This window comes from Rhinolophus sinicus, chromosome 14 (assembly GCF_057876585.1).
Source record: "Rhinolophus sinicus isolate RSI-liver-muscle chromosome 14, RSI-T2T, whole genome shotgun sequence".
NCBI classification, from domain to species: Eukaryota; Metazoa; Chordata; class Mammalia; order Chiroptera; family Rhinolophidae; genus Rhinolophus; species Rhinolophus sinicus.
The window spans coordinates 96,162,297-96,187,500 of record NC_142514.1 but is presented as its reverse complement, the minus strand read 5'-3'; positions in this window follow the sequence as shown (position 1 = coordinate 96,187,500).

Here is a 25,204-nt window from a genome sequence, read left to right as displayed (position 1 = left end):
TAACCCTAACCCTAACCCTAACCCTAACCCTAACCCTAACCCTAAACCAAACCTTAAAGCAAACCTAACCCTAGCCCTAACCCTAACCCTAACCCTAACGCAAACGTAACACTAACCATAAACCTAACCCTAACCCTAACCATAACCCTACCCATAACCCTAAATTAACTTTAACGCAAACCTAACGTAATCCTAACACTAACACTAAACGTAACCATAACGCAAACCTAAACATAACCCTAATATTAAACCTAACCCTAACTCTAACCCTAACGCAAACCTAAACTTAACTCTAACACTAACCCTAACACTAAACCTAACCCTAACACTAACCCTAACCCTAAAGGAAACCTATCCCTAAACCTAAACCTAACACTAACCCTAACCATAACCCTAAACCTAACCTTAACGAAAACCTAACCCTAACACTAACCCTAACCCTAACCCTAACGCAAACTTAACCCTGAACCTAACCCTAACCCTAACCCTAACTCTAACCCTAACGCCAACCTAACCCTAACCCTAACCCTAACCCAAACCCTAACCCTAACGCTAACCTAACCCTAACCCTAACCCTAACCATAACCCTAAACGTAAACTTTACGCAAACCTAACCCTAACCCTAACCCTAAACCTAACCCTAACCCTAACCATAATCCTAACACTAACGCAAACCTAAACCTAACACTAACCCTAACACTAACCCTAACCCTAACTATAACCCTAACCCTAACCCTAACACTAACCATAACCCTAAACTTAACCTTAACGCAAACCTAACACTAACCCTAACACTAACACTAAACGTAATCCTAACGCAAACCTAACCATAACCCTAATATTAAACCTAACCCAAACCCTAACCCTAACGCAAACCTAACCCTAACACTAACCCTAACCCTAACCCTAACCCAACCCTAACCCTAACTCTAACGCAAACCTAAACCTAACACTAACCCTTAACATTAACCCTAACTCTAACCTTAACGCAAACATGACCCTAAACCTAACCCTAACACTAACGCAAACATAACCCTAACCCTAACCCTAACCCTAACCATAACGCAAACCTTACCTTACAATTAACCCTAACCCTAACATAACCCTAACCCTAACCCTAACCCTAACGCAAACCTAACCCTAATCCTAACCCTATCGTAAACCTAACCCTAAACCTAAATCTAACCCTACTCTAAACCTAACCCTAAACCTAACCCTAACGCCAACCTAACCCTAACCCTAACCCTACCCTAACCCTAACCCTAACCCTAGCCCTAAAGCAATCCTAACCATTAACCTAACCCTAAAACTAACCCTAACCCTAAACCTAACCCTAACCCTAACGCAAACCTATCCCTAATCCTAACCCTATCGCAAACCTAACCCTAACCCTAACCCTAACCCTAACTCTAAACCTAACCCTAAACCTAACCCTAAACCTAACCCTAAACCTAACCCTAACTCTAATCGTAACCATAACCCTAAACCTAACCGTAAGTCAAACCTAACCCTATCCCTAACCCTAACCCTAACCCTAACGTAAACCTAACACTAACCCTAAACCTAACCCTAACCATAACCCAAACGGAAACCTCAACTTACCCCTAACCCTAACCCTAACACTAACCCTAAACCTAACCCTAACCCAAACGGAAACCTAACCTTAACCCTAACACTAACCCAAACTCTAACCCTAATCCTAACCCTAACCCTAACGCATACCTAACCCTAACCCTAACCCTAACCATAAACATAACCCTAAACCTAAACCTAACACTAGCACTAAACCTAACCCTAAACCTAATCCTAACGCAAACTTAACCCTAACACTAACCCTAACGAAAACCTAACACTAACAATAACCCTAAACCTAACCTTAAATCTAACCCTAACACTAACCCTAACCCTAACCCTAACCCTAACTCTAACCCTAATGCAAACCTAACCCAAACCTAACCATAACCATAACCCTAACCCTAACGCAAACCTAACCCTAACCCTAAACCTAACCCTACCCCTAACCATAACCCAAACCTAACCATAACCCTAACCCTAACGGAAACCTAACCCTAACCCTAAATCTAACCCTACTATAAACCTAACCATAAACCTAACCCTAACGCCAACCTAACCCTAAACCTAACCCTAACCCTAACCCTAACCATAACCCTAACCCTAGCCCTAACGCAATCCAAACCCTAACACTAAACCTAACCCTAACCCTAACTCTAACCCTAACCCTAACACAAAACTAACCCTAAACATAACCCTAACACTAACCCTAACCCTAAACCTAACCCTAACCGTAACGCTAACGCACACCTGACCCTAACCCTAACCCTAACCCTAACCCTAACCCTAACCCTAACCCTAAACCAAACCTTAAAGCAAACCTAACCCTAGCCCTAACCCTAACCCTAACCCTAACGCAAACGTAACACTAACCATAAACCTAACCCTAACCCTAACCATAACCCTACCCATAACCCTAAATTAACCTTAACGCAAACCTAACGTAATCCTAACACTAACACTAAACGTAACCATAACGCAAACCTAAACATAACCCTAATATTAAACCTAACCCTAACTCTAACCCTAACGCAAACCTAAACTTAACTCTAACACTAACCCTAACACTAAACCTAACCCTAACACTAACCCTAACCCTAAAGGAAACCTATCCCTAAACCTAAACCTAACACTAACCCTAACCATAACACTAAACCTAACCTTAACGAAAACCTAACCCTAACACTAACCCTAACCCTAACCCTAACGCAACCCTAACACTAACCCTATACCTAACCCTAACCATAACTCTAACCCTAACCATAACTCTAATGCAAACCGAAACCTAACACTGAACCTAACACTAACCCTAACCCTAACCCTAACGCAAACTTAACCCTAAGCCTAACCCTAACCTTACGCAAACATAACCCTAATCCTAACCCTAACCCTCACCATAACCCCAAACTTAACCTTAACGCAAACCTAACCCTAACCCTAACCCTAACCCTAACCCTAATCCTAAACCTAATCCTAAGGTAAACCTAACTGTAACCCTAACCCTAAACCCAACCCTAACCCTAACCCTTATGCAAACCTAACCTTAACCCTAACCCTGCCCCTAACCCTAAACCTAACTCTAACCCTAACCCTACATCTAACCGTAACCCTATCCCTAACGAAAACCTAACCCTAATACTAACCATAAGGAAAACCTAACACTAACACTAACCCTAACCCTAACCTTAACCCTAACCCTAACACTAACCCTAACCCTAACACCAACGCAAACTTAACACTAAACCTAACACTAACACTAACTCTAACCCTAAACTCAAACCTAACCATAACCCTAACCATAACCATAATCCTAACCCTTAGGCAAAACTAACCATAACCCTAAACCTAACCCTAAACCTAACCATAACCCAAACCTAACCCTAACCCTAACCTTACGCAAACATAACCCTAATCCTAACCCTAACCCTCACCATAACCCCAAACTTAACCTTAACGCAAACCTAACCCTAACCCTAACCCTAACCCTAACCCTAATCCTAAACCTAATCCTAAGGTAAACCTAACTGTAACCCTAACCCTAAACCCAACCCTAACCCTAACCCTTATGCAAACCTAACCTTAACCCTAACCCTGCCCCTAACCCTAAACCTAACTCTAACCCTAACCCTACATCTAACCGTAACCCTATCCCTAACGAAAACCTAACCCTAATACTAACCATAAGGAAAACCTAACACTAACACTAACCCTAACCCTAACCTTAACCCTAACCCTAACACTAACCCTAACCCTAACACCAACGCAAACTTAACACTAAACCTAACACTAACACTAACTCTAACCCTAAACTCAAACCTAACCATAACCCTAACCATAACCATAACCCTAACCCTTAGGCAAAACTAACCATAACCCTAAACCTAACCCTAAACCTAACCATAACCCAAACCTAACCCTAACCCTACCCCTAACGCAAACCTAACCCTAAACATACACCTAACCCCAACCCAAATCCTAACGCAAACCTAACCCTAACACTAACCCTAACGAAAACCTAAACCTAACAATAACCTTAACCCTAACCTTAACCCTAACCCTAACCCTAACCCTAACTCTAACGCAAACCTAAACCTAACAGTAACCCTAACATTAACCCTAACCCTAACCATTACGGATACCTAACCCTAACCCTAACGCTAACCCTAACGCAAACCTAAACCTAACCCTAAACCTAAGCCTAACCCTAACCCTAACCCTAACGCAAACCTAACCTTAACCCTAACCCTAACCCTAAAAATAACCCTAACCCTAACCCTAACCCTAACGTAAACCTATCCCTAAACCTAACCCTAACCCTAACTCTAACCCTAACCCTACACCTAACCCTAACCCTAACCCTAACGCAAACCTAACGCTAACCCTAACCCTAACGCTAGCCCTAAACCTAACCCTAAACCTAATCCTAACGCAAACTTAACCCTAACACTAACCCTAACGAAAACCTAACACTAACAATAACCCTAAACCTAACCTTAACTCTAACCCTAACACTAACCCTAACCCTAACCCTAACGCAACCATAACCCTAACCCTAACCCTAACCCTAACCCTAACCCTAACTCTAACCCTAACGCAAACCTAACCCAAAACCTAACCATAACCATAACCCTAACCCTAACGCAAACTTAACCCTAACCCTAAACCTAACCCTACCCCTAACCATAACCCAAACCTAACCATAACCCTAAACCTAACGCAAACCTAACCCTAATCCTAACCCTATCGCAAACCTAACCCTAACCATAAACCAAACCCAAACCCTAACCCTAACGCAAACCTAACCCTAACCCTAAACCTAACCCTACTATAAACATAACCCTAAACCTAACCCTAACGCCAACCTAACCCTAACCCTAACCCTAACCCTAACCCTAACCCTAACCCTAGCCCTAAAGCAATACTAACCCTAACACTAAACCTAATCCTAACCCTAACCCTAACCCTAACCCTAACGCAAAACTAACCCTAAACATAACCCTAACACTAACCCTAACCCTAAACCTAACCCTAACCGTAACGCTAACGCACACCTGACCCTAACCCTAACCCTAACCCTAACCCTAACCCTAACCCTAAACCAAACCTTAACGCAAACCTAACCCTAGCCCTAACCCTAACCATAACCCTAACGCAAGCGTAACACTAACCCTAAACCTAACCCTAACCCTAACCATAACCCTACCCATAACCCTAAACTTAACCTTAACGCAAACCTAACACTAATCCTAACACTAACACTAAACGTAACCATAACGCAAACCTAACCATAACCCTAATATTAAACCTAACCCTAACCCTAACCCTAACGCAAACCTAAACTCAACTCTAACCCTAACCCTAACACTAAACCTAACCCTAACACTAACCCTAACCCTAAAGGAAACCTATCCCTAAACCTAACCCTAACACTAACCCTAACCATAACCCTAAACCTAACCTTAACGAAAACCTAACCCTAACACTAACCCTAACCCTAACCCTAACGCAACCCTAACACTAACCCTAAACCTAACCCTAACCCTAACTCTAACCTTAACCATAACTCTAATGCAAACCGAAACCTAACACTGACCCTAACACTAACCCTAACCCTAACCCTAATGCAAACCTAACCTTAACCCTAACCCTGCCCCTAACCCTAAACCTAACTCTAACCCTAACCCTACATCTAACCGTAACCCTAACCCTAACGCAAACCTATCCCTAATACTAACCATAAGGAAAACCTAACACTAACAGTAACCCTAACCCTAAACTTAACCCTAACCCTAACACTAACCCTAACGCTAACACTAACGCAAAATTAACCCTAACCCTAACACTAACACTAACTCTAACCCTAAACTCAAACCTAACCATAACCCTAACCATAACCATAACCCTAACCATTAGGCAAAACTAACCATAACCCTAAACCTAACCCTAACCCTAACCATAACCCAAACCTAACCCTAACCCTAACCCTAACGCAAACCTAACCCTAACCATAAACCTAACCCCAACCCAAATCCTAACGCAAACCTAACCCTAACACTAACCCTAACGAAAACCTAACCCTAACACTAACCTTAACCCTAAACTTAACCCTAACCCTAACACTAACCCTTACCCTAACCCTAAAGCAAACCTATCCCTAACCCTAACCCGAACCTAACCTAACCCTAGCCCTAACGCAAACCTAACCCTAACCCTATCCCTATTCCTAACCCTCACCCTAACGCTAACGCAAACCTAACCCTAAACCTAACCCTAACCAAAACTCTAACCCTAAACCTAACCCACCCTAACCCTAATCCTAACCCTAACACTAACGCAAACCTAACCCTACCCCTAACCCTAATCCTAACGCAAACCTAACCCAACCCTAACCCTAACCCTAAACATAACCCTAAACTTAACCTTAACGAAAACCTAACCTTAACCCTAACCCTAACCCTAAGCCTAACACAAACGCAAATCTAACCTTAACCCTAACCCTAACCCTAACGCTAATACAACCCTAACCCTATCGCAAACCTATCCCTTAAGCTAACCCTAACCCTAACACTAACCCTAACTCTAACCCTAACCCTAACACTAACCGTAACGCAAACCTATCCCTAACCCTAACCCTAACCCTAACCCTAACCCTAACCGTAATCCTAACCCTAACCATAACCAAACCCTAACCCTAACCCAAACCCTTAACATAACCCTAAACTTAAAATTTACGCAAACCTAACCCTAACCGTAACCCTAACCCTAACCCTAACCCTAACGCAAACCTAACCGTAACCCAAACCCTAACCCTAACCCTAATACTAACCATAACCCTAACTCTAACGCAAACCTAAACCTAACACTAACCCTAACACTAACCCTAACCCTAACCTTAACGCAAACCTAACCCTAACACTAACCCCAAGGAAAACCTAACCCTAACAGTAAACCTAACCCTAACGATAACCCTAACCCTAAAACTAACCCAAACCCTAACCCTAACGCAAACCTAACCCTAACCCTAACCCTAACTCTAACCCTAACGCAAACCTAATCCTATCCATAACCATAACCATAAACCTAACGCAAACCTAACAATAACCATTAGCATAACGCAAACCTAACCGTAACCCAAACCTTAACCCTAACTCTAACGCAAACCTAAACTAACACTAACCCTAACATTAACCCTAACTCTACCCCTAACGCAAACCTTACCCTAACCCTAACCCTAACCATAACCCTAACCCTTACCCTAAACATAACCCTAACCCTAACCCTAACCCAAACGCAAACCAAACCTTAACCCTAACCCTAACCCTAACCCTAATACTAACCCTATCCTTAACCCTATCGCAAACCTATCCCTAAACCTAACCCTAACCCTAACTCTAACCCTAACCCTACCCTAACCATAACCAAACCTAACCCTAACCCTAACCCTAACCCAAGACCTAAACATAACCCTAACCCTAATACTAACGCAAACCTAACCCTGACACTAAACCTAACGAAAACTTAACCGTAACACTGAACTTAACCCTAACACTAACCCTAACCCTAACCCTAACGCAAACTTAACCCTGAACCTAACCCTAACCCTAACCCTAACTCTAACCCTAACGCCAACCTAACCCTAACCCTAACCCTAACCCTAACCCAAATCCTAACCCTAACGCTAACCTAACCCTAACCCTAACCCTAACCATAACCCTAAACGTAACCTTTACGCAAACCTAACCCTAACCCTAACCCTAAACCTAACCCTAACCCTAACCATAACCCTAACACTAACGCAAACCTAAACCTAACACTAACCCTAACACAAACCCTAACCCTAACCTTAACGCAAACCTAACCCTATTCCTAACCCTAATAATAACGCAAAACTAACCCTAACCCTAACCCTAACCCTAACCCGAACCCTAACCCGAACGTAACCCTAACCATAAACCTAACGCAAACCTCACCCTAACCATACCATAACGCAAACCTAACTCTAACCCAAACCATAACCCTAACTCTAACGCAAACCTAAACTTAACACTAACCTTAACAATAACCCTAACCCTAACACTAAGGCATACCTAACCCTAATCCTAACCCTATCGCAAACCTAACCCTAACGATAAACCTAACCATAACCCTAACCCTAACACAAACCTAACCCTAACCCTAAACTTAACCCTACTCTAAACCTAACCCTAAACCTAACCCTAACGCAAAACTAACCCTAACACTATCCCTAACCCTAACCTTAATCCTAACCCTAACTCTAAACCTAACTCTAACCCTAACCCTAACCCTAACCCTAACCCTAATCTTCACGCAAAACTAACCCTACCCCTAAACCTAATACTAACACAAAACTATCCCTAACCCTAACCCCAACCCTAACCATAACCCTAAGCTTAACCTAAACGCAAACCTTACCCTAAACCTAACCCTAACCCTAACCCCAACACAAACCTAACTTTAACCCTAACCCTAACCCTAAACCTAGACTTAAACCTAACCCTAACCATAATCCTAACGCAAGCCTAACGCTAACACTAATCCTAACGAAAACCTAACCCTAACAATAAACCTAACCCTAACCTTAAACCTAACCCTAACACTAACCAAACCCTAACCCTAACGCAAACCTACCCCTAACCCTAATCCTAACCCTAACCCTAACTCTAACACTATCGCAAACCTAATCCTAACCATAACCATAACCCTAACCCTAAACCTAACGCAAACCTAATCCTAACCCTAACCCTAACCCGAACCCGAACCCTAACCCGAACGTAACCCTAACCATAAACCTAACGCAAACCTCATCCTAACCCTACCATAACGCAAACCTAACCTAAACCCAAACCCTAACCCTAACTCTAACGCAAACCTAAACCTAACACTAACCCTAACATTAACCCTAACCCTAACCCTAACGCAAACCTAACCCTAATCCTAACCCTATCGCAAACCTAACCCTAACGATAAACCTAACACTAACCCTAACACTAACGCAAACCTTACCCTAACCCTAAACTTAACCCTACTCTAAACCTAACCCTAAAACTAACCCTAACGCAAAACTAACCTAACACTAACCCTAACCCTAACGCAAACCTAACCCTAAGCCTAACCCTAACCCTAACCCTAACCCTAAATCTAACGCAAACCTAAACCTAACACTAACCCTAACCCTAACCCTAACCCTAACGGAAAAATAACCCTAACCATAACCTTAACCCTAACGAAACCTAACCCTAACCCTAACTCTAACCCTAACCCTAACCCTAACGCAAACCTAACACTAAACCTAAATCTAACGCTAACGCAAACCTTAACCCTAACCCTAACCTTAACGCAAACCTAACCCTAACCCTAAACTTAATACTAACACAAAACTATCCCTAACCCTAACCCTAACCCTAACCATAACTCTAAGCTTAACCTAAACGCAAACCTTACCCTAACACTAACCCTAACCCTACCCAAACACAAACCTAACTTTAACACTAACCCTAACCCTAAAACTAACCCTCACCCTAACCCAATCGCAAACGTATCTCTAAACCTAACCCTAACCCTAACTCTAACCCTAACCCTAACACTAAACCTAACGCAAAACTAACGCTAACCCTAACCCTAAACCTAGACTTAAAACTAACCCTAACCCTAACCCTAACGCGAACCTAACCCTAACCCTAACGCAAACCTAACCCTAACCCTAACCCTAACCCTAACCCTAACGGAAAAATAACCCTAACCATAACCTTAACCCTAACCTAACCCTAACCATAACCCTAACTCTAACACAAACCTAAACCTAACACTATCACAAACACTAACCCTAACCCTAACCCTCAGGCAACACTAACCCTAACCCTAACCTTAACGCAAACCTAACCGTAACACTAACCCTAACCCTAATCCTATCCCTAACCCTAACGCAAACCAAACCGTAACCCTAACCGTAGCCCTAACCCTAACCATATCCTTAACCGTAACGCAAACCTAACCTTAATCCTAACCCTAACCTAAACCCTAAAGCTAACCCTAACCCTAAACCTAGCCCTAAAACTAACCCTAACCCTAATCCTAACGCAAACCTAACCCTAATACTAACCATAACGAAAACCTAACACTTGCACTAACCCTAACCCTAACCTTAACCCTAACCCTAACACTAATCCTAACCCTAACCCTAACGCAAACTTAACCCTAACCATAACCCAAACACTAACTCTAACCCTAAACGCAAACCTAACCCTGACACTAACCCTAACCCTAACCCTAACCATAACCCTAACCTAACCTAACCTAACCCTAACCCTGTCACTATCCCTAACCCACACCCTAACCCTAACGCAATCCTAACCCTAACACTAACACTAACCATAACCCTAACCATAACCCTAACGAAAACCTAACCATAACCCTAACCTTAAACCTAAACCTAACCCTAAACATAACCCGAACCTAACCCTAACCCAAACGCAAACCTAACCCTAATCCTAACCCTATCGCTAACGTAACCCTAACCAAACCTAACCCTAACCCTAACCTAAGGCAAACCTAACCCTAACACTAACACTAATCCTAACTCTAAGCCTAACCCTAAACCTAACCCTAACGCAAACCTAACCCTAACCGTAACCCTAAACCTAACCTTAACCCTAACCCTAACACTAGCCCTAACGCACACCTAACCCTAACCCTATCCCTATCCCTATCCCTCACCCTAACCCTAACGCAAACCTGAACCTAAATGTAACCCTAACGCTAACCCTAACCCTAACACTATCCCTAACCCTAACCTTAACCCTAACCCTAACCATAACCCTAAACCTAACCATAACGCAAACCTAACCCAAACCGTAACCCTAACCCTAACCCTAACCCTAACCCTAACGCAAACCTAACACTAACCCTAAACCTAATCCTAACCCTAACCATAAACCTAACTCTAACGCAAACCTAAACCTAACACTAACCCTAACACTAACCCTAACCCTAACACTAACGCAAACCTAACCCTAACCCTAAACTTAATCCTAACGCAAACCTAACCCTAACCCTAACCCTAACCCTAAACATAACCCTAAACTTAACCTTAACGCAAACCTAACCCTGAACCTAACCCTAACACTAAACCAAACGTAAATTTAATCTTAACCCTAACCCTAAACCCATCACTAATACTAACCCTAACCCTAACCCTATCGCAAACCTATCCCAAAACATATCCCTAAACCTAACTCTAACCCTAAACCTAACCCTAACCCTAACGCAAACCTATCCCTAAATCTAACCCTAACCCTAAACCTAACCCTAAACCTAACCCTAACCCTAAACCTAACGCAAACCTAAACCTAACCCTAACACTAACCCTAACCCTAACCCTAACCCTAAGCCTAACCCTAACGCAAACCTAACCCTAACCCTAACCCCAACCCTAACCCTAACCCTAGCCCTAAAGCAATACTAACACTAACCCTCACCCTCACCCTCACCCTAACCCTAACCCTAACCCTAACCCTAACCCTAACCCTAACCTAACCCTAACTCTAACCCTAAACCTAACCCAAACCCTTACGAAAACCTTACCCTAACCCTAAACCTAACCATAACCATAACCCTAAACCTAACCTTAACGCAAAACTAACCCTTACCCTAACCCTAACCATAACCCTAACCTTAACTCTAACGCAAACTTAAACCTAACACTAACCCTAACACAACCCTAACCCTAACCCTAACGCAAACCTAACCCTAAACCTAAACCTAATCATAACGCAAACGTAAACCTAACGCTAACCCTAACCCTAACCCTAAAACGCAAATTTCACCCTAACCCTAAACCTAACCCTAACCCAAAACCTAAACCTAACTCTAACACTATGGCAAACCTAACCCTAAACCTAACCCTAGCCCTAACCCTAAACCTAACCCTAACCCTAACCCTAAACGTAACCCTAACACTAACCTAAAACCTAAACCTAACCCTAACACTATCGCAAACCTATTCCTAAACCTAAACCAAACCCTAACACTATCGCGAACCTAAACCTAACCATAAACCTTACACTAACCCTAACCCTAACGCAAAACTAACCCTAAACCTAAACCTAACCCTACTCTAAACCAAACCCTAAACCTAACCCTAACGCAAACCTAACCCTTATCCTAACCCTTACCCTAAACCTAACCCTAGCCCTAACCCTAGCCCTAGCGCAATCCTAACCCTAACACTAAACGTAACCCTAACCCTAACCCTAACCTTAAATCTAACCCTAACCCTAACCCTAACGCAAACCTAACCCTAATACTAACGCAAAACGAACCCTAACCTTAACCCTAACAGTAACCATAACCCTAAATTTAACCTTAACGCAAACCTAAACCTAACACTAACCCTAACATTAACCCTAACCCTAACCCTAACGCGAACCTAACCATAACCCTAACCCTAACGCAAACCTAACCCTAACCCTAACCCTAACGGAAAAATAACCCTAACCATAACCTTAACCCTAAGCTAACCCTAACCCTAACCCTAACTCTAACACAAACCTAAACCTAACACTAACCCAAACACAAACCCTAACCCTAACCCTCAGGCAACACTAACCCTAACCCTAACCCTAACGCAAACCTAACCGTAACACTAACCCTAACCCTAACCCTATCCGTAACCCTAACGCAAACCAAACCTTAACCCTAACCCTAACCCTAACCCTAAACCTAACCCTAACCCTAACCCTAAGTCAAACCTATCCCTAAACCTAACCCTAACCATAACCCTAACGCAAACCTAACCTTAATCCTAACACTAACCCAAACCCAAACGCTAGCCCTAATACTAAACCTAGCCCTAAAACTAACCCTAACCCTAATCCTAACGCAAACCTAAACCTAATACTAACCATAACGAAAACCTAACACTAGCACTAACCCTAACCCTAAACTTAACCCTAACCATAACACTAATCCTAACCCTAACCCTAATGCAAACTGAACCCTAAACCTAACACTAACTCTAACCCTAAACGCAAACCTAACCCTAACCTTAACCATAAACCTAACCCTAACTCTAACGCAAAACTAACCCTAACACTAACCCTAACCCTAACCCTAACCATAACCCTAACCTAACCTAAACCTAACCCTATCCCTAATCTTAACCCACACCCTAACCATAACGCAAACCTAACCCCAACACTAACCCTAACCATAACAATAAGCATAACCTAACGCAAACCTAACCCTAACCCTAACACTAACCATAACCCGAACCTAACCCTAACCCTAACGCAAACCTAACCCTAATCCTAACCCTATCGCTAACGTAACCCTATCCAAACCTAACCCTAACCCTAACCTAAGGCAAACCTAACCCTAACCCTAACCCTAACCCTAAATCTAAGCCTAACCCTAAACAAAACCCTAACGCAAACTTAACCCTAACCCTAACCCTAACACTAACCTTAACCCTAACCCTAACCCTAGCCCTAACGCAAACCAAACCCTAACCCTATCGCTATCCCTAACCCTCACCCTAACCCTAACGCAAACCTAACCCTAAACGTAACCCTAACCCTAACCCTAAACCTAAACCTAACCCTAACCCTAACGCAAACCTAACCCTAACACTAACCCTAACCCTAACCCTAAACCTAACCATAACCCTAAACCTAACCATAACGCAAACGTAACCCAAACCGTAACCCTAACCCTAACCCTAACCCTAACCCTAACGCAAATCTAACACTAACCCTAAACCTAATCCTAACCCTAACCATAACCCTAACTCTAACGCAAACCTAACCCTAAACCTAACCCTAAATCTAACGCAAACCTAACCCTAACCCTAACCCTAACCCTAAACATAACCCTAAACTTAACCTTAACGCAAACCTAACCCTGAACCTAACCCTAACCCTAACCCTATCGCAAACCTATCCCTAAACCTATCCCTAAACCTAACTCTAACCCTAAACCTAACCCTAACCCTAACCAAACCTAACGCTAACCCTAACCCTAAACCTAGGCCTAAACCTAACCCTATCCCTAATCCTAACGCAAACCTAACCCTAACACTAACCCTAACGAAAACCTAACACTAACACTAACCCTAACCCTAACCTTAACCCTAACCCTAACACTAACCCTAACCTTAACCCTATCGCAAAACTAACCCTAACCCTAACCCTAACGCTAAATCTAACCCTAGCACAAACCTAAACCTAACCCTAACCATAACCCTAACCCTAACCCGAACGCAAACCAAACCCTAAACCTAACCTTAACACTACCCCTAACCATAACCCGAACCTAACTCTAACCCTAACCCTAACGCAAACCTAACCCTAATCCTAACCTTATCGCAAACCTAACCCTAACCATAAAACTAACCCTAACCCTAACCATAACGCAAACCTAACCCTAACCCTAAACCTAACCCTTACCCTAACCCTAACCCTAACCCTAACCCTAACACTAACCCTAGCCCTAACGCAATCCTAACCCTAACACAAACCCTAACCCTAACCCTAACCCTAACCTTAACGCAAACCTAACACTACCCTAAACCTAACCCTAACCCTAACCCGAACCCTAAAACTAACCCTAACCCTAACCCTAACTCTAACGCAAACCTAAACCTAAGACTAACCCTAACACTAAAACTAACCCTAACCCTAAGGCAACACTAACCCTAACCCTAACCCTAACCCTAATCCTAACCCTAACCCTAACCCTAACGCAAAACTTACCCTAACACTAACGCTAACCTTAACCCTATCTCTAACCCTAACGCAAACCTACCCTTAACCCTAACCCTAATCCTAAACTTAACCCTAACCCTAATCCTAACACATACCTATTCCCTAACCTAACCCTAACCCTAACCGTATCCCTAACACTAACGCAAACCTAACCCTAATCCTAACCCTATCGCAAACCGAACCCTAACCATAAACTTAACCCTAACCATAAACCTAACGCAAACCTAACCCTAACCCTAAACATAACCCTACTCTAAACCTACCATAAACCTAACCCTAACGCAAACCTAACCCTAACCCTAACCCCAACCCTAACCCTAACCCTAGCCCTAAAGCAATACTAACCCTAACCCTCACCCTCACCCTCACCCTAACCCTAACCCTAACCCTAACCCTAACCCTAACCCTAACCTAACCCTAACTCTAACCCTAAACCTAACCCAAACCCTTACGAAAACATTACCCTAACCCTAAACCTAACCATAACCATAACCCTAAACCTAACCATAACCCTAAACCTAACCATAACGCAAACGTAACCCAAACCGTAACCCTAACCCTAACCCTAACCCTAACCCTAACACAAATCTAACACTAACCCTAACCCTAATCCTAACCCTAACCATAACCCTAACTCTAACGCAAACCTAACCCTAAACCTAACCCTAATCCTAACGCAAACCTAACCCTAACCCTAACCCTAACCCTAACCCTAAACATAACCCTAAACTTAACCTTAACGCAAACCTAACCCTGAACCTAACCCTAACCCTAACCCTAACCCAAAGGCAAATTTAATCTTAACCCTAACCCTAACACTAACACTAATACTAACCCTAACCCTAACCCTATCGCAAACCTATCCCTAAACCTATCCCTAAAACTAACTATAACCCTAAACCAAACCCTAACCCTAACCAAACCTAACGCTAACTCTAACCCTAAACCTAGACCTAAACCTAACCCTATCCCTAACCCTAACGCAAACCTAACCCTAACAGTAACCCTAACGAAAACCTAACACTAACACTAACCCTAACCCTAACCTTAACCCTAACCCTAACACTAACCCTATCCTTAACCCTATCGCAAAACTAACACTAACCCTAACCCTAACGCTAAATCTAACCCTAGCACAAACCTAAACCTAACCCTAACCATAACCCTAACCCTAACCCGAACGCAAACCAAACCCTAAACCTAACCTTAACACTACCCCTAACCATAACCCGAACCTAACTCTAACCCTAACCCTAACGCAAACCTAACCCTAATCCTAACCTTATCGCAAACCTAACCCTAACCATAAACCTAACCCTAACCCTAACCATAACGCAAACCTAACCCTAACCCTAAACCTAACACTTACCCTAACCCTAACCCTAACCCTAACCCTAACACTAACCCTAGCCCTAACGCAATCCTAACCCTAACACAAACCCTAACCCTAACCCTAACCCTAACCGTAACGCAAACCTAACACTACCCTAAACCTAACCCTAACCCTAACCCGAACCCTAAAACTAACCCTAACTCTAACCCTAACTCTAACGCAAACCTAAACCTAAGACTAACCCTAACACTAAAACTAACCCTAACCCTAAGGCAACCCTAACCCTAACCCTAACCTTAACCCTAATCCTAACCCTAACCCTAACCCTAACGCAAAACTTACCCTAACACTAACGCTAACCTTAACCCTATCTCTAACCCTAACGCAAACCTACCCTTAACCCTAACCCTAATCCTAAACTTAAACCTAACCCTAATCCTAACACATACCTATTCCCTAACCTAACCCTAACCCTAACCGTATCCCTAACACTAACGCAAACCTAAACCTAATCCTAACCCTATCGCAAACCGAACACTAACCATATACCTTACCCTAACCATAAAACTAACGCAAACCTAACCCTAACCCTAAACATAACCCTACTATAAACCTACCATAAACCTAACCCTAACGCAAACCTAACCCTAACCCTAACCCCAACCCTAACCCTAACCCTAGCCCTAAAGCAATACTAACCCTAATCCTCACCCTCACCCTCACCCTCACCCTAACCCTAACCCTAACCCTAACCATAACGCAAACCTAACGCTAACCCTAAACCTAACTCTAACCCTAACCCTAACCCTAAAACTAACCCTAACCCTAAACCAAACCTTAACCCTAAACCTAAATTTAAAACAAACCTAACCCTAACCCTAACCCTAAACCTAACCCTAACCGTAACGCAAACCTAACACTAACCCTAAACCCAACCCTAACCCTAACCCTAACTCTAAACCCTACCCATCACTGTAACGCAAACCGAAACCTAACTCGAACCCTAACACTAACCCTAAAACTAACCCTAACGCAAACCTAACCGTAACTCTAACCCTAAACCTAACCCTAACCCATATCCTAACGTAAATCTAACCCTAACACTAACCCTAACAAAAACCTAACCCTACATTACCCCTAACCCTAACCTTAACCCTAACCCTAACACTAACCCTAACCCTAACCCTAACGCAAACCTAACCCTATCCATAATCCGAACATAACCCTAACCCTAACCCTAACGCAAACCTAACACTAACACTTACCCTAACGGAAACCGAACCCTAACTCTAACCCTAACCCTAACTCTAACGCAAACCTAAACCTAACACTAACCCTAACACTAACCCTAACCCTAACCCTAAGGCAACCCTAACCCTAACCCTAACCCTAACCCTAACGCAAACCTAACCCTAACCCTAAAGCTAACCCTAACCCTAACGCAAACCTATCCCTAAACCTAACCTTAAACCTAACCCTATCCCTAACCCTAAACAAACCTAACCTTAACCCTAACCCTAACCCTAACCCTAACCCTAAACCTAACCCTAACCCTAACGCAAACCTATCCCTAAACCTAACCCTAAACCTAACCCTATCCCTAACCCTAAAGCAAACCTAACCTTAATCCTAACCCTAACCCTAACCCTAACGCTAAACCTAAACCTAAACCTAGCCCTAAAACTAACCCTAAACCTAATCCTAACGCCAACCTAATTCTAATACTAACCATAACGAAAACCTAACACTAACACTAACCCTAACCCTAACCTTAACCCTAACCAGAACCTAACCCTAACCCTAACCCTAACGCAAACCTAACCTTAATCCTAACCCTATCGCAAACCTAACTCTAACCATAAACCTAACCCTAACCCTAACCCTAACGCAAACCTAACCCTACCCTAACCATAACCCTAACCCTAACACTAACGTAAACCTAACCCTAACCCTAACCCTAACCCTACCTTTTAACCAAAACCCGAACCTAAACCTAACCCTAAAGCTAACGCAAACCTAACCCTAATCCTAACCCTATCGCAAACCTAACCCTAACCATAAACCTAACCCTAACCTTAACCCTAACGGAAACCTAAACCTAACCCTAAACCTAACCCTACTCTAAAACTAACCCTAAACGTAACCCAAACTCAAACCTAACCCTTACCATAACACTAAACCTAACCCTAACCTTAAACCTGACCCTAAACCTAACTCTAACCCTAACCCTAACCCTAACCCTAAACCTAACTTTAACGCAAACCTAACCCTAACCCTAACCCTAACCCTAACCGTAACGCAAACCTAACACTAACCCTAAACCAAACCATAACCCTAACACTAACCATAACCTTAACGCAAACCTAACCCTAACCCTAACCCTAATCCTAACCCTAACGCAAACCTAACCGTACCCTAACCCTAAACCTAACCATAACCCTAACCCTAACGCAAAGATAACCTTAACCCTAACCCTAACCCTAACCCTAACCCTAACTCTAACACTAACCCTATACCTAACCCTAACCCTAACCTAACGCAAACCTAACGCTAACCCTAAGCCTAACCCTAGCCCTAAACCTAACCCTAACCCTAATACTAACGCAAACTTAACCCTAAGCATAAACCTAACCCTAACACTAACCCTAACGCAAACCTAACCTTAACCCTAACACTAACCCTAACCCTAAACCTAAAGGAAACCTACCCCTAAACCTAACCCTAACCCTAACTCTAACACTAACCCTACACCTAACCCTAACCCTAACCCTACCCCTAACCCTATTCCTAAACCTAACTCTAACGCAAACCTAAACCTAACACTAACCCTAACACTAAACGTAACCCTAACCCTAAGGCAACCCTAAACCTAACACTAACCCTAACCCTAAACCTATCCCTAACCCTAACGCAACCCTAACCTTAACCCTAACCCTAATCCTAACCCTAACCATAAACCTAACCCTAACCCTAACCCTAACGCATACCTATCCCTAAACCTTAACCCTAACCCTAACCCTAACCCTAACGCTAACCCTAACTCTAAAGCTAGCCCTAAAACTAACCCTAACCCTAATCCTAACGCAAACCTAAACCTAATACTAACCATAACGAAAACCTAACACTAACACTAACCCTAAACCTAAACTTAACCCTAACCCTAACACTAACCATAACCCTAACCCTAACGCAAACGTAACCCTAACCCTAACCCTAACCCTGACACTAACTCTAACCCTAAACGCAAACCTAACCCTAACCCTAAACCTAACCCTAACCCTAACCCTAACTCTAACGCAAACCTAAACCTAACAATAACCCTAACACTAACCATAACCCTAACCCTAACGCTAACCTAACCGTAACCCTAACCCTAATCCTAACGCGAACCTAACCATAATCCTAACCCAAACCCTAAACAAAACCCTAAACTTATCCTTAACGCAAACATATCCCTAAACCTAACCCTAACACTAACTCTAACCCTAACCCTACACCTAACCCTAACCCTAACCCTAACGCAAACCTAACGTTAACCATAACCCTAACCCTAGCCCTTCACTTAACCCTAACCCTAATCCTAACGCAAACCTAACCCTAAGACAAACCCTATGAAAACCTAAACAAACACTAACCCTATCCCTTAAATTAACCCTAACCCTAACACTAACCCTAACCCTAACCTTAACCCTAACCCTAACACTAACCCTAACCCTAACCCTAACGCAAACCTAACCCTATCCATAATCCGAACATAACCCTAACCCTAACCCTAACGCAAACCTAACACTAACACTTACCCTAACGGAAACCGAACCCTAACTCTAACCCTAACCCTAACTCTAACGCAAACCTAAACCTAACACTAACCCTAACACTAACCCTAACCCTAACCCTAAGGCAACCCTAACCCTAACCCTAACCCTAACCCTAACGCAAACCAAATCTAACCCTAAAGCTAACCCTAACCCTAACGCAAACCTATCCCTAAACCTAACCTTAAACCTAACCCTATCCCTAACCCTAAACAAACCTAAACTTAACCCTAACCCTAACCCTAACCCTAACCCTAAACCTAATCCTAACCCTAACGGAAACCTATCCCTAAACCTAACCCTAAACCTAACCCTATCCCTAACCATAAAGCAAACCTAACCTTAATCCTAACCCTAACCCTAACCCTAACGCTAAACCTAAACCTAAACCTAGCCCTAAAACTAACCCTAAACCTAATCCTAACGCCAACCTAATTCTAATACTAACCATAACGAAAACCTAACACTAACACTAACCCTAAACCTAACCTTAACCCTAACCAGAACCTAACCCTAACCCTAACCCTAACGCAAACCTAACCTTAATCCTAACCCTATCGCAAACCTAACTCTAACCATAAACCTAACCCTAACCCTAACCCTAACGCAAACCTAACCCTAACCCTAACCATAACCCTAACCCTAACACTAACGTAAACCTAACCCTAACCCTAACCCTAACCCTACCTTTTAACCAAAACCCGAACCTAAACCTAACCCTAAAGCTAACGCAAACCTAACCCTAATCCTAACCCTATCGCAAACCTAACCCTAACCATAAACCTAACCCTAACCTTAACCCTAACGGAAACCTAAACCTAACCCTAAACCTAACCCTACTCTAAAACTAACCCTAACGTAACCCAAACTCAAACCTAACCCTTACCATAACACTAAACCTAACCCTAACCTTAAACCTGACCCTAAACCTAACTCTAACCCTAACCCTAAACCTAACCCTAAACCTAACTTTAACGCAAACCTAACCCTAACCCTAACCCTAACCCTAACCGTAACGCAAACCTAACACTAACCCTAAACCAAACCATAACCCTAACACTAACCCTAACCTTAACGCAAACCTAACCCTAACCCTAACCCTAATCCTAACCCTAACGCAAACCTAACCGTACCCTAACCCTAAACCTAACCATAACCCTAAGCCTAACGCAAAGATAACCTTAACCCTAACCCTAACCCTAACCCTAACCCTAACTCTAACACTAACCCTATACCTAACCCTAACCCTAACCTAACGCAAACCTAACGCTAACCCTAAGCCTAACCCTAGCCCTAAACCTAACCCTAACCCTAATACTAACGCAAACTTAACCCTAAGCATAAACCTAACCCTAACACTAACCCTAACGCAAACCTAACCTTAACCCTAACACTAACACTAACCCTAAACTTAACGCTAACCCTAACCCTAAACCTAAAGGAAACCTACCCCTAAACCTAACCCTAACCCTAACTCTAACACTAACCCTACACCTAACCCTAACCCTAACCCTACCCCTAACCCTATTCCTAAACCTAACTCTAACGCAAACCTAAACCTAACACTAACCCTAACACTAAACGTAACCCTAACCCTAAGGCAACCCTAAACCTAACACTAACCCTAACCCTAAACCTATCCCTAACCCTAACGCAACCCTAACCTTAACCCTAACCCTAACCCTAACCCTAACCATAAACCTAACCCTAACCCTAACCCTAACGCATACCTATCCCTAAACCTTAACCCTAACCCTAACCCTAACCCTAACGCTAACCCTAACTCTAAAGCTAGCCCTAAAACTAACCCTAACCCTAATCCTAACGCAAACCTAAACCTAATACTAACCATAACGAAAACCTAACACTAACACTAACCCTAAACCTAAACTTAACCCTAACCCTAACACTAACCATAACCCTAACCCTAACGCAAACGTAACCCTAACCCGAACCTAACCCTAACACTAACCCTAACGCTAACCTAACCCTAACTCTTACCCTAACGGAAAAATAACCCTAACCCTAACCTTAATCCTAACCTAACCCTAACCCTAAACCTAACTCTAACGCAAACCTAAATCTAACACTAACCCAAACACTACCCCTAACCTCAACCCTAAGGCAACCCTAAACCTAACGCAAACCTAACCCTTACACTAAACCTAACCCTAACCCTATCCCTAACCCTAACGCAAACCAAACCTTAACCCTACCCTAACCCTAACCCTAAACCTAATCCTAACCCTAACCCTAACGAAACCTATCCCTAAACCTAACCCTAACCCTATTCCTAACGCTAACGCAAACCTAACCTTAATCCTAACCCTAACCCAAACCCTAACGCTAACCCTAACCCTAATCCAAACGCAAACCTAACCCTAATACTAACCATAAAGAAAAACCTAACAAAAGCACTTACCCTAACCCTAACCTTAACCCTACCCTAACACTAATCCTAACCCTAACCCTAACGCAAACTTAACCCTAACCCTAACCCTAACAGTAACTCTAACCCTAAACGCAAACCTATCCCTTACCTTAACCATAACCTAATCCTAACCCTAATGCAAACCTATCCCTAACCATAAACCTAACCCTAAACCTAACCCTCACGCAAACCTAAACCTAACCTAAACCTAACCCTACTCTAAACCTAACCCTAAACCTAACCCTAACGCAAACCTAACCGTGAACCTAACACTAACCCTAACCCTAACCCTAAACCTAACCTTAAACCTAACCCTAACGCAATCCTAACCCTAACCCTAACCCTAACCCTAACCCTAAACCTAACCCTATCGCAAACCTAACCCTAAACCTAACCCTAACCCTAAACCTAAACCTAACCCTAACCCTAACCCTAACGCAAACCTAACCCTAAACCTAACCCTAACCCTAACGTAACCCTAACCCTAAACCTAACCTTAACGCAAACCTAACACTAACCCTAACCCTAACAGTAACCCTAACCATAACAAAACGCAAACCTAACACTAACACTAAACCTAACCCTAACCCTAACACTAACCATAACTCTAATGCAAACCGAAACCTAACACTAACCCTAACCTTAATCTAACCTTAACCCTACCCTTAACCTAACCCTAATCCTAACCCTAACCCTAAAGTAAACCTATGCCTAAACCTAACCCTAATCATAACTCTAACCATAACCCTACACCTAACCCTAACCCTAAACTTAACCCTAACCTTAACACTAAACCTAACCCTACCCTTAACGGAAACCTAACCCTAACCCTAACCCGAACCTAACCCTAACACTAACCCTAACGCAAACCTATCCCTAAACCTATTCCTAACCCTAAGGCAAACCTAACCCTAACCCTAACCCTAACCCTAACCATAACCCTAAACCTAACCTTAACGCAAACCTAACCCTAACCGTAACCCTAACCCTAACCCTAACCCTAATCCTAACGCAAACCTAACACTAATCCTAAACCTAATCCTAACCCTAACCATAACCATAACTCTAACGCAAACCTAAACCTAACACAAACCCTAAAACTAACCCTAACCCTAACCCTAACGCAAACCTAAACCTAACCCTAACCTTAATCCTAACGCAAACCTAACCCTAACCCTAACCCTAACCCTAAACATAACCCTAATCTTAACCTTAACGCAAACCTAACCCTAAACCTAACCCTAACCCTAACCTTAACACTAACCCTAACCCAAACCCTAACCCTAATGCAAAACTAACCCTAAACCTAACCCTAACCCTAACCCTACCCCTAAACCTAACTTTAACACAAACGTAACCCTAACGCTAACCCTAACCCTAACCCTAACCCTAACCCTAACCGTAATGCAAATCTAACACTAACCCTAAACCTAACCCTAACAATAACCAGAACCCTAAAACTAACCCTAACCCTAACCCTAACCTTAAACCTAAACCTAACTTTAATGGAAACCTAACCCTAACCCTAACCCTAACCGTAACCGTAACGCAAACCTAACACTAACCCTAAACCCATCCCTAACCCTAACCCTATCTCTAAAACTACCCATAACTCTAACGCAAACCGAAACCAAACACGAACCCTAACACTAACCTTAAACCTAACCCTAACGCAAACCTAACCCTAACCCTAAACCTAACCCTAACGCAAACCTAACCCTAACACTAACCCTAAACCTAACCGTAACGCAAAACTAACCCTATCCCTAACCCGAACCTAACCCTAACCCTAACCCTAACGCAAACCTAACGCTACCCCTTACCCTATCAGAAACCGAACCCTAACTCTAACCCTAACCCTAACTCTAACGCAAACCTACACTTAATACTAACCCTAACACTAACCCTAACCCTAACCCTAAGGCAACCCTAACCCTAACCCTAACCCTAACCCTAATGCAAACCTAACCCTAACCCTAAACCTAACCCTAACCCTAACGCAAACCTAACATTAACCCTAACCCTGACCCTAACCCTAAACCTAACCCTAACCCTTACGCAAACCTATCCCTAAACCTAACCCTAACACTAACCCTATCCCTAACCCTAAAGGAAACCTAACCTTAACCCTAACCCTAACCCTAACGCTAAACCTAACCCTAAACCTAGCCCTAAAACTAACCCTAACCCTAATCCTAACGCATACCTACGCCTAATACTAACCATAACGAAAACCTAACACTAACACTAACCATAACCCTGACCTTACCCCTAACCCGAACCTAACCCTAACCCTAATCCTAACGCAAACCTAACCCTAACACTAACAATATCGCAAACCTAACCCTAACCATAAACCTAACCCTAACCCTAACCCTAAGGCAAACGTAACCCTAACCCTAACCATAACCATAACCCTACCCTAACCCTAAGGCAAACCTAACCCTAGCCCTAACCCTAACCCTACCCCTAACCAAAACCAGAACCTAACCCTAACTCTAACCCTAACACAAACATAACCCTAATCCTAACCCTTTCGCAAACCTAACCCTAACCATAAACCTAACCTTAACCCTAACCCTAACGCAAACCTAACCCTAAACCTAAACCTAACCCTACTCTATACCTAACCCTAAACGTAACCCAAACTCAAACCTAACCCTTACCCTAACCCTAAACCTAACCCTAACCCTAACCCTAACCATAAACCTAACTCTAAACCTAACCCCAACCCTAACCCTAAACCTAACTTTAACGCAAACCTAACCCTAAT